Genomic DNA, 13,275 nt, shown 5'->3' on the forward strand with positions numbered 1-13,275 from the left:
CTCTTGCTTTGGGGTGTTTTAAAAATAACAAAAAGATTCTTGCTCACAAAATAATAAGTCAGTGAGTACTATTAGGCTTATCATTAAATTCAGAGCCTCCATGAATAAGGAGTTCTAGTTAATGAAATAGAAAGTGAAAGATCAATACCACTCTAGTAAATACAATATAGGATCCAATCTGCCACTACTGAGGCTTTGATGGCAAAAATCCAATTTTTCACAATGCCTGCAGAATTGGAATGATAGCAAGCGGTCTATATAAATGTTCTGTAAAATAAGGTCATGGCAATCTATGTGACTCCATAAGCAACACTGAGATTTTTCTTGTCAAATATCTAATTAAAGCAGTAACTAAGTCCAAGTCAACTAATCAAAATATGTGAAAGCCACATTTTTATCACAATCATTAAATTCTATAACAAGGACATGGCTCTGGATCATGTCATGTAAATTAACACTTCCATGGAAGGTGCCTTGGTGGCAGAAACGTTACCTAAGTATCACTTACTATTGTGTTCAGGAAGGTTAGAAAACAAAGCTCAAGGAAAGTACCAGAAGCAACACAGTTTCAGGAATTCAGGAAGAGCTGACAAAGACCCATCCTAGCAAAACAGTCCAGATTTGTCTTACATAATGTACAGTGCAGAGCCCTGATCAACACCAACTCTTGTGCCAAACTGAATATTTCAATAAAATATTTGCCCATTAGAAAGAAAGCAACTGACAATACTCTGATGTCTGTTAAGAAGCTGTACTTCAGAGCTATGAAAGGAGAGATGAAAAATAACACTATTCAATAGGCCAGTATTTTGGCTCAGCTTCTTAAGAAATATTTAAGTCCTCACTTCTGCTGCCTATACTCTGCGCTGGGGGCTCATGTGGTCTTTCAAGGAACGTTTATTTTTCATGTGTTCATACCTATGAAGACCATCCTCCAAAATCCCCCATAACATACTGCATGCTGTATGAGTTTTTTCCTAAATGAAACCCCTAATGTGCGCAGGCAACAGTTTCTGGTTTGGAAACACATAGGTTTTGATTTGCAGACCTGGTGGTCTGTCCTAAAATAATTTTATTCCAGAGGTTAATTCTTCTCATTGTGCATTGTGCCTAATTTCTTTTCTGAACAATCTAACTTTCATTTCTAGTCCATGGATTTTATTGGGCATCTCTTTGCTAGAACAGTAGACCCTCTGGTATTGGCTTTTTCTCCCATGATAGAAAAAGAGACGACCAGACTGTGGTTTTATATTGCTCAGCACTGCAAACCCTGCTTCCCACTGTTGATTCTGTAGGTTAAGTATACAGGCTTCCTATTCATTCATTCTCTACTTAAAATCCTGCTAATTAGGGCACATTCATCAGAGATGTGAGTCTGAATCAACTCTGGCAGAAAAGGAAGTCTGAACCTGGGCCTCCTACCTTCCTCAGAAAATACTCTGTCAGAAGATATTTTAGAAAATACACCCACAGCCTCCTCTTCTCTCTGTGCTTTTTAGGAAAGTAGCAACCAAAACTCCACTGCACAGCTTACTTCTGTCAGTTTGTCTGAGAATACCATCTAGGCTGAGGTTTCCTGGGGGACTGAAGTGAAACACTGAAATTCAACATCCTGACTGGACCTAGTCATGAGATAGCGAACAAGCCACCTGAAACCAGGACAATTTGAAAGATTCATAAAGATGCGGTTCTGGTCATATGAGGAGCATAAAGACAATAAAGACTTCTTATTAAGTATGGGCTGTCTTTACATGGTAGCTAAGTGAGATTTTTCAGAATGGCAGTTTTACCTTGGTGGGTGTTATCACTTCAGAACATAGAATCCTTTTAGATCTGGCCTTTACAATGTAACAGAACATCATGGCTTTCTGCAGAATAAATGAATGACCAAATAGACTAAAGCACTTTGCAAATACATAATGATAAGCTGATGAAAGAGTTTTGTCCACGAAATGAGCAATAATACTCTATTTATCCAGAAAGCAAACATATTTAAATATTGCAACATCTACAAGCTACCATTGTCATAACAAATTAAAGCAAATACTTTCCTGCTTTGAATAAAGAGGGCTGGGCAAGCTACATGGCTGCAGCCACATCACTTAACACAGGAGGACACACTGCAGCAGTCAGCATCATTAGAGGGCTCTTCTTCTTTGTAGCTTTATGTTCTTCCCACCCTTCTTTAGTAAATCTCTGCTCAGCAGAGTTGAGGGACATTGGCCAAAAAGAAATCTGTGAGAAGATTTGTATCAAATCAATTCCCTATGACCACTGCAGTTCCAATTAGGATGTTCCACTGTAAATTTTTGACACTGCAGGTCTTAGTCACAGCCGAAGGCCTAACCATGTACAGTTTTAACAAGGACTTTAATCTGTACACATGAATGCATTTATGCATTAAGCTAACCTAGAGCTAAGTCTTTATAGTCATATCATTAGCATAGTCACAATCTTCTTCCGGCTGCAGTTACACTGGCTGAGAAATTACTGTCCCCAGCCCCAGAGACAACTGCTGTCTCTCTGACTTGCTATGTGAGTATTCCCTAGGCCTTTTTATTCAAAACAAACCAGAACTGCTTAAAAAAAAAAATAATATATCCATGCTAATCTGGTTTATATGGACTAAAGTGATCCCACGAGCACCTGAATTGGGGTATCTGAGGAGGCATAGCCTCTAGCACTAATGCTCTGGAGACGTGCAACTTCAGTTAGCAGGGTAGCAGCAGGAAGAGAAAATGTGATGACACTTAGTCCCTCTTTCTCTCTGTAGGTCTAAGGAAGAAATATCCTGGTCTGAGAAACTCATTCGATCTTATTTACTTACCCACTTATTGATAAGTCCAGTAAGAATTTTGATTTGATTTATGTGAAATTTCATTTCACCCGGCTAAGATAAATGACCTGTGACACCCTCTACAAATTAGAGATTAGTTTTGAGAGGCAACAGTCTGAATAATCTTATGTGTAGAAGTGCCACAAGATGATTATGCAAACACAATCATTTATGGTTGTTACACTATTGAAAACTATTAATAATTCCTAAAATTATGTCCTTATCTCATCTACAAAGAATCATTTAAGAAACTCCAAAAATGTAGAACCAGGCCACGCTAAATTATATGGTAGTGCAATTGTGGCAGATTGTAAGGCTCAATATGCATTTCTGTGTATACATATAATACTCTGTCCATTATCTCATCAAAGATTCGGGCTAATTAAGGGGAAGACATTTTGGCAGTGGGCCCAACTAGTTTTAGATAGGACATAAAGTGATAGTATCATCTCTTCTATAAGCAAAGAAATGCCCAGATAAAAGCATTCAAAGAAGTTATGTTGTACTACTTCTTTTGAGTCAGAAAACAAAATACTCGGAAGAGAGTAAGTTTGAATAGAAGATTAAAAAATAGGTGCTATTTTAAGGCTGAAGTAGAAATAGCCAGTTGTGTTTAGCTGGTATATATACACAGAGAGAGAGAGGAAAGCTATTAAGTCAACTGACAGCAAAGAGCTATTGTGCAGCCAAGTGAAGGCTCAAGAATCTGAGACAGAAAGGAAGAAAATTAGGCACACAAAGGAATTAATGGAATAAAAAAATGAAGACTTTTCAGCTTTAAAATTCTTATTAGTTCCATTTTTTAAAATTGGTTTCTTAATTTGATTTCTCCATTGAGACAGGTTATAATCCTGAATATTTTGTATGTAAATAATATTCTTCTAAAAATTTGTAATAAACATTTAAAATTAGCAAAATGGTTAATAAAAGGACTTTTTTGTATAACTATACTACTGAACACTTATACCGCCTTTTTCATTTTCAAAAAGTGCTCCATTAACATCAACTAATTGAAGCAGGTTCTGATAAAGGCTTTTGATAAAGTCCCTTACATAAAGCTATTAAGGAAGCTTGGTGAGTGCTTGATGAAAAGCAAAATATACTTATGGCATATATATTTAATACAGGCAGAAATACAAAAATTACTAATAAATGGTCAATTCACATACTGTGTAAGCAGTTATAGTAGCATGAAATGGGAAGTAACTAGAGCAGCCCTGCTTTAGGAAAGCTTAAGCATATCAACAGTTTGATAGGAGGTAATGTCATATTAGTATGGTCTCCTGCAGTGAAAAAAATCAAAGTAACTTAATGCAGAATACTCACAGAGATATTTATATCACCTGAGGGACATGCTTGCACTTCAAGATTTCAAAAAAATAAATAATAAAAAAGAAACCAACAACTGTATTCTTTTGGAGAGATCCATATATCTTGGGGGTATTCCTTTTGTATATAAGCAAAGAAAATTTGTGGTGCAACATCATGTGATTTATTTATTTGATATTCTTAAACAAAGGGTCTTTATTTTGTTGGAGATGCATTAACTCCCTCAATGTATTGCAGTAAACCAAAATATTTTTATTACAGAACTAACATATTTCTCTTTTTTGCTAGGTATGCACCATTTGCCACCCTGTACACAGGATGTGGAACTCTATCCAGCAAAACCTAAGAAAGGCCAGGTCAGGCACAGCTAAATTCAGCCCCTACATTAGCCAGAAGTTGTATGTTCCAAAAGTGATTGCTCTAAGACACAGCACCTGACATGTCAACTGTCCTACCCACCTCCCAACCGTTAACACTGTGATAAACCTTCAGCTTCAGAACCCCAAACAGAAGTATCTGTGTTCTCTTACCTGCTCCCCATTGTCTGGTGCTCTTTTCTCTAGAAAATTATCCTCACTTTTATGCTACTTGCCTGTAATTCTATGAGCAAGAACATCAGTAATACCTAGTAAATCTCTTGTTCATTCATCCTGAATTATACGGAGTGGATACCATGAGTAAAGGAAACCAGGAATAATTTAGCACCTATTTATCATGGAAATAAGAGTCCTTTATAATCAGACCTTCAAAGATCAGAAGGATAATGATCTCAAAATAGGGCTTCAAAACATATCATCACTATGCATCTGGCTTCAGACATATCCATCATTAAAATAGGTATTACAATATCTGTGCTAAAAATCTCATAGCATTGATCCAAGAGACTTATCAATCATCATGATCACAAAGGGCTACTCAAGGATAGCTGGAGAAGAACAAGTGTTGCTACCAAGGTGATGAATTCATCAGTGAATGAGAATTTGAAGTGACACGGGTGAAGTTTTAGGTATATCTGACTAGAAGCAGGCCCCAAGATTGAGAATAGAGTTGCTTTTTCTGAGACTGAACTAGAAAAATAGTACAGATGAGCTTGCCTGTTCTTGAAGACTTAATTGATACAGAGAATGTGGAAGTAGCAGATGTCTTGCATAAGTTCAGACTTGGAATAGTGCTTACATTAGCTGGTCTTAAAAAAGAACTCGTAATTGGGCAGAGGGGTTGAGATAGGGTTTTTTGACCAACAAAGTTGTGAATAGCAAAACATCTGGGATGTATAGTACAATTCATTAAATATAAAAGTTTCCTTTTACCGATTTCAAGACATGTCAATTAAATTTAAATGAGTGGAAATCTGTAGAAAGGTAAAACCAAATTGCAAGGTTGCATTGAGGTAAGAATTTTTGTATTTAGTGGTCTGCAGAATAACAAAGCACCAATTAGATTAGGCCTGTGGCAAAATTAAGCTTCAGAAATAACACTACAATCAGGAAGATGCCAATGTCTTGCTAATTTGGTGCACATGTGTTCAGCTTTTGCTATTTCTTTGGAGAGAAACTAATTTGATTTTTCAACACAATGACAGCACAAATGTCAGAGGCTTAGATTCCCATAGTCTCTACAGTTATGTCTCTCTGCTGTTTTTTCTGTTGCATCATGCCGTAGAGAGTTTGGTCATACAATTTGGTAGCATAAAATCATAGAATCACAGGAAACATAAAACTGAAAAATATCTCAGGAGTTCATCCAATAGTGTTCATGCATAAAAGACCTTTCCTTTAAGATCTTCAGTGATGGAGACTCCTCAGGCCTTCCAGACAGCCAATTTCACCATTCAGTTTCACTGGCAAACTGCGAGAAACTTCTGCCAAGTATTTTTCCTTGCTGCAGTTTGAACCCATTATTTCTAGTCTGGGGCATAGTGAATAGATTATTATCTTTCTCTTTGAACTGGCCTTCTATGACTTTGAAAACTATTATTTCTTGTTTTAATCTTCTCTTCTCTAGCTTTAAATAAATCAAATGTCTTCAATCTTTCCCCATGCTCTATAAACTTCTAATCATGTAACTAGTTAAAAAAAGCAATGCTAGAACTGCAGTAGAAATATACTAAAGGGCAAGGAAAGTTTTACTCTCTCAGCCTAAATAATGAAAGACAAGCCATAAGTCATTACTGGTCCTAATAAAACTGTGTGTTTTCTCTGGAAATAGCTTAAACTAGATTGACCAAGAGTACAACATCATCTCCTTCCAACATATTGGGACCAGCTACCCAACTTTTTGGTGTTGTTATGCGGTAATCCTTTTTGGATTGTCTACATAACATTCTCATCCTTACCTCCACTGAAATGTGAGATGAGGGCTGGGAAGAATTCACAAACGTGACTTCACCTTTAGGTATTATGGATCTGAGGGAATATGTCCTGGTCTTTAAAGTGTTTTCACACCTCAAAATCTTGAAGTTGCCAACTGTCTATCTAGTCATAGCCTACTGAGGAAGCACTATCAAGTCTTTTCCACTTTCAAAGACGCCTCTGTCATCCCTTGTGTTATACCAACAGACAAGGACTGATAGATAATAAGTTATCCAGATCACCTTGAGTGTTGAAAGGGGGTCCTCATCTGCCAGCAGCTATGCTAGTTAGAACGCAATTCCTGGAATTCTCCAAAGCTGCATTTAGTTGGCAGTAATGGACCAAATAAAAAGTCAACAGGCCACCTGAAAATCTGTAGTGGCATTAGGTAACCTAAAAGTCACAATGACTTTAGAAACCTTAGGATTAAGAGATTACTTCTTTCAACTGTTATGAAGAAAGAAGTTTCTCACAGGTACATTTGAAGTAGTGAAGTTTGCAGTTTCTTCCAGGACATTGGAAACATGTTATTATGAATCAATTTCCAGTCCATCAGTTCTCCTGCTTCTAGGTTGCAATTGGTTAGGTCTCTGAAAATGAGTCACTGGGATTTTTGCAGCTTTGCTATTGATTCTGTTCTGGCCTGTTAAGCAGTGGCCTATAGGATCTATTTACTGTGCTTGACTCCAACCCTTGTTCATTTATATTTAATTCACACCTACATTAAAATACATTTGTATAATAAATAGGGTGTCAGAGGTAGCTTATTTTACATGGGGGTTTATCTTTCTAGTCTCTCCTGCTACATCGGTGTTTCTGACATTTATGAGAAAAGGAGTTGTTTGTACTTACTTCCGTGATGTGCATTTTAATATACTGGTGCAAATTTACCTCAATTGGCCATGATGATAATCAGCTACTTGCCAGTATTGCATACACTCCTGTGTTACATGGCAGTATTATAGTCTATAAACTGCACAGTCATTCTATTATTTAGAAATTCCGTGTTCTTTCATGGTACTCTTACCTTAAAAATGGATTTTTTTTCTTGTGATACATTATCATGTTAGGGTTTTTACTGGGATGGGGTTGTCCATATTTTTAAAGGAAGACTGTAGAAAATTTTTCTAAGAAGACTTGCTAGTATGGAAGGAGTTAAGCAACAGCAACAGCTTTGAGCCAAGGAAACAACACTAGAAACCAGGCTAAAGTCTTAGTTGGAAGCTAAAGATACAACCACTGAACAGAAACAGGAATGACAGTTAAACAAAGAAAAAGAGGTAGATAATTGTTGAGAAGGACAGAGGGCCCTGGAGAGCATTCAGGGGACTGGGAGGAGGTGGGGAAAGCCACCAGCTGGATCAAGAGTCTACACCAGAGTAATACATAACCAGGGTTGGTGACTGCATGTCAAAAAAAGATTTAGCAGCACAGGGGGAAGCTATCCTCCTCTCATTCCATTACCAGTATCTAGTAATGTATCACGTAATCCATGTCCCACAATCCCCATGCAGCTCTTCTTTTCTTCTTCCTGCATCAATATTATTGTGGTATCCAACTTTTATACTGAAGTATGCAGGTGTTTACAGATCACTTCACTTTTCTCTCAATTCTTTGCACTCCTTGGAAATAAAGCAACTACAAACCTGAAGCTAACTGGCAAAGCCATTGGACTCATGTGTGCCCTTTCCATCACTAGAGAGGTACAATGCAGCTAAGATAGCCCAGTGAATTTGTTCCTTTGATTTTCATCTGCTTTGACATCTAGAACACTTTTTCTTTTTTCAGCTGGTGTAAACTGGGGGTAGCACTTAAAATGAAAGGAGCTTGGGCAATGTGAAAACATGGCAACTTAGTCTCATGGCATTGAAAGTTACTCTTGTCCGTTCATTCTCTCCTTTATTGGACATTAAGTAACAGGCAATGAGTTAATTAATCGAGGTTTTCATTTACAAAGTTGGTAAAACATTTTTTCTTTTATGGTAATTCAGTAAGTTTGGGCATTTTTTTAACAAAGAAACTCCCTCTTACCCATTGTTATATCTCTACACTCACAACCTTGGTAAGAAAGGAATTGACTCTCTGATCTCTGAGAGTATCTGAACAGTTACTCTGAACACTTTCATAAATAGCCAGACTTAGCCATCCTGTGGGTGTACTCATGCTGTGTACCTGCATGTGGCGTGTAAACTACACTTGCCTTGGCAATGAGTAGAGCAAAAGTGTGTTCTGACCAACTGAGTGGGCAGGCTTCTACTTTTCATCAAGCGGATTTAGTACGTACATGCTCACTTTAGGGATCTGGTACGTGGCACCACAAAAGGTATGTTTAGCTAACATTGGACTGTGGGGAACTAAATGAGTAATTTACCTGATTTTTGTAAGATACTCCGAAAATAGTAGTTCATTAAACACTCAACTTGGGTTTAATGTAGAAGGTCAGAGGCACCACCCATACATAACCTTGCACAACAAGTGCTTAGCAATCACTTTAGCATGCATTTTCATAGCATATGTCTCTCTGAAAAAAATATATAATTCAATTTGTCTGCAAGATATTTGTGTGTAATATACATATTTTTCATCAAGAACGAAATGGTTCAGCTTAGAAACCAATATTGGAGACAGCAGAAACAACAGTTTAAGTGAAACATTTATGTGTTGCAAACTGAAGTAACTTCCATGCTGAGGGAAAAGCCTAGAAGGACTTTAGCTAGAAAAATACAAGTAACTAGTGAAAGACTTGAAGAAGTTTAAGTGTTTTACTATAGAAGTAAGTATCCCCTGTCCTTATTTTATCTTCGTTTTTCTTCACCTTTACTCATTGCTATTTCTGAGATTGCTAGGGCCTTCTGCATTTAAGAAAGTTACACCACTTCAAATTCACAATTACTCTTACTGGGGCCAAATTTTCTTATGGTGTCCATTGGTACAGAGGCTATACAATTTCACTAAAAATAGCAAAAATACTAATCACTATTAAAGCTATAGGAATAGACTATAACATTTTATATTGTTGCATTTCATTAACCATCTGACTTTTTGCTTCTTCACAAGAACCAGAATATTCACAATATTTACATGTGATCTAAAGCAGAAATAGTAACAATGGTGTCATACTTTTGATGGTATGAGCAATGTGAGGAAAGATGTGTAGGTAAATTTACTATCTACTATTAGTCTGTTCCTTCTCCCTCTAACATTAAGAATGACTTAGAGAAATAAGTACTATAGCCTATCATTCAATGTAATAAAAGATCCTACAAATCTAAAGGAGACTAGAATGCCTACAGTAGGCACACCAGACTACCTGTAAAAAACAAAAAAATTAAAAAATATATTAAATTCTAAAATAATTGTCCACAGATGTAATAGTGAACCTCAATCTTCCAGTTACCCATACTGAAGACTAAGAACTTAATGTGACATGAATTCTCCCTAAAAGAAATGTAATTGGCTTTTATAGAACACAGCAATCAAATTCAAGTTAAACATTCCTGAGAATGTCTTGCCTATAATCTCACTATTTAAATCTCTCAATTATTGTGTCTCAGATTACCTTGACCACCAGGATTGTACTTGTGAATTGGCAGAGATTTGCTGTCAATGGTAAAACTCATATTACTTTTGCAAGAACAGATTAAGATGCTAATTCACTCAGAACCAGAAGTACACAGACTGCGGGTTCCTATGGGATGGTACTTCAAAGAAGAGCTGCAAATACAAATGAGAGAAGTATCGCTAAATGGGAAGTGATATATCCATCAGCTGAAGTTTCTGGACAGTCATAAATGAGAGACCCATATACTACATTTGCAGTAACTGTGCAAACAGCTATCAGAACAATAGAAAAATTTTAAAAGCTTGTGACAGGGGAAGGCAGCAGAACAGCCAGTGGGGCAGCTGTGGGGTAAAAATGCAGTCATCTTAAATTCCATAAAATAAAACCTACTTTCTTCGAAAAGCAGAAGGAGTGAGAACTCCTCTCTATCCCTCTGCAAAGACAGGACTTTTCTAGGAATCGCCGCTTGGTGAGGAAGATGCCATCTCATATGACTGATGAGCAGGCTGAACGCCATGCACATATGCAGCAGCCCTAGTCCTCAAATTGAGAAAATATCTGAGAGTAGTTTAACATTTGCTGAAAGAATTCAGCAACAGGAGTTTAATACAAATGCCTTAGTGATAAAGAATTGTCAGGTCATAGCACAACACTGAATTCTGAGCATCCAGTTTATGTGCCTAAATTATGACACTCGATCTGGCTTTGGTTCACTGTGTAGGCAATAGGGATTCCTCCCAGCCCACTGTCAGATTCTGCCTCTTGGCTGTTAAAGGGAATCTGTTGATGAAGTTGGTTAATATGGTAAATATCATCTTTATACCTTAAATAAGTATATATAAACACTGGAATTCAAAAGCCATTTTAAGATACAGGTAGTATCTAGTACAATCTAGTACAGAAAAGCAAAGCCTTTAAGCACATGCTTAACATTAAGCAGATACTTAAAAACTTTTATATATCAGGAACTCATAGAAGACTCGTAAGGTTTGGACTATTTGTTTCTCTGAAATCTGGTCACTAGAAATTTTTTTTAAATCATGCTTGCTTTATGTTATATGAGAACATTCTACCAGTTACAACATTAATTTGTCCTTTGAATGAAACAAATGCTCTAAAACACTTATTATTATTTCCAAAACAAAGTTGTTGAAGATTTTAACTTTCTATAGCATTTTTTATCATGTCAAAAGCTCACTTGACTGAAATTAATCTTGTTTCTTACATTTACTGTGCTTCGCTGACTATTTGTAGTTTTAGAAAATAATCTATTTTACAGTATAGTGTTATTATGCTACAAAGAAATAAAATACTAACCTGACTAAGCTGATAAATTTTTTGGTAATTTTATGCAGCCAGAATAATTATAATTATTTTTCTTGGTAATTACAAATGATAATTATATTTAAAGTTACCATAAAAATCTATGACTTGTAAATCAACAACAAATAATTCTGCAGTCATCCAGCTAGCACATCGATAAACTAGTTTCATTATAGCACCACCAACTGCAAAACCCTGAATAAGTTCAATACAGACAATACAGTATATTTGCCAATGGCACAAATGAGATTATATAGCAGTCTTTTTTTAATGCACAGGACTTTTTTTTCCAGTTTGATGTATTAGCCAATTTTATTTTACAGTTTCCAAGTTTTCTATGTACAACAACGCAAGAGAACTAACTGTTATTAAATTAGCTCTAACACTATTAATGTGAGCAGAATGCAGGAAAAGACTATTTTCTATTTATTAATCTTGAGTTATGTAGTCACAAGAGAATAGAAATAGAGTTTATGTTTTTAATTAGATAATGGATAAAGCACTAATGTTCTCATGGGATATTTGCCTATGAATGGTGACTAATGTATTAAAAGTGACCCATCTGCAGTACGAATACTGCAGGAGTTTTCATGGTAAGAATAAGGCACTTATTCATATTTGTTGATAAAATGCCAGCCAAACCAGAAAACTTAAATATTCTTGAAAAAAATATACACAAGCACAGCACTAGAGAAGATTTAGTACTTAACAGATGGCTAGTTCTGCAGAGATGCTTTAACAGATGGTTGGCATGAAGGTCTGGAAAAAAGGTTTGCTAGAGTTTGGAAGTTATAATCTTACCAAACAAGACTTCTCCTCTATTCCCATGAAGCTAATGTATGGCATCACGCTGTTGCAAGTAAATAATATGAGGTTTTATCTATTACTGGCAACCAGCTTTAGCACTTTCTAAAACCCAATGCAAGAGACAAAAATAAATATAATCATAGTTTCCTTATCACCTACTGTTGCTTGGTTTGTTTTTTTCACTCAGTGAAAGCAAGTGTGCCTATGCATAAGCTTGACAACAACCTTTTTCTCTGAACATTTGGGAATCCTCATGGCTATGAGGTGTGCATGGTATTCAGACTATAGGTATCTACTCAAAAGCAGCATCACACCCTTTGGGGTGCTTTTTTTGGGTAGCTCCATTGTCAAAGTTGTTCCAAAATAGGGAAGCAGAGGAAAATCCTTAAGATCCCTGAAGATTTCATGGCTTGAGAACTTTAGAAGTTTTGTCAATTCTACCACCCTCATGCAAAAAACCAAAAACAAAACAAAACAAAACGAAAAATCAAAAAGAGGTGTAAACTGCAAAATTTCAACACAAAACCATGAAATTTCAACATAACATTTTTACATTTTATGGGTGTAAATAATTTTCTATTAATCCAAAAGAAGGGAAAAAAAACCAGAAAAGTCTCACCTAGCAATATTTAATGAGGCAAAATTCTTGTTGAAACTTGCTATATACTTGCAAAAATCATCAGGTTGTCAACAGAGAGGTGAGCTGGCTTCAGGATAGCTAAATGTGACATTTCTTGCCAGGGAGAGAAATATATAAAGCAATGGCAGATTCTTTATTAGAAATAAAAAGTGCTTATCAGGAAGAATGAGCTCTGATCTATTAATGCCAAAGGTGGTATGATTAAACATTAGTTACATATTCATTTGAGATGCCCATTTTTTAAACAATAATTCTAACACAGTTATTTGCTACATTTACCCAATAAATTACAATTAATAATAATTACAGTAAACCCTATATTAGATATTTGTTACAGTTGTATTTTCACATGTTGCATTGTGAAATCAGTCATGCTGCACAGTAATATTTTTAGTCTTTTCAGAAGACAACTGAAAATTGTATGTTG

This window comes from Gavia stellata, chromosome 2 (assembly GCF_030936135.1).
Source record: "Gavia stellata isolate bGavSte3 chromosome 2, bGavSte3.hap2, whole genome shotgun sequence".
In the NCBI taxonomy this organism is placed as follows: domain Eukaryota; kingdom Metazoa; phylum Chordata; class Aves; order Gaviiformes; family Gaviidae; genus Gavia; species Gavia stellata.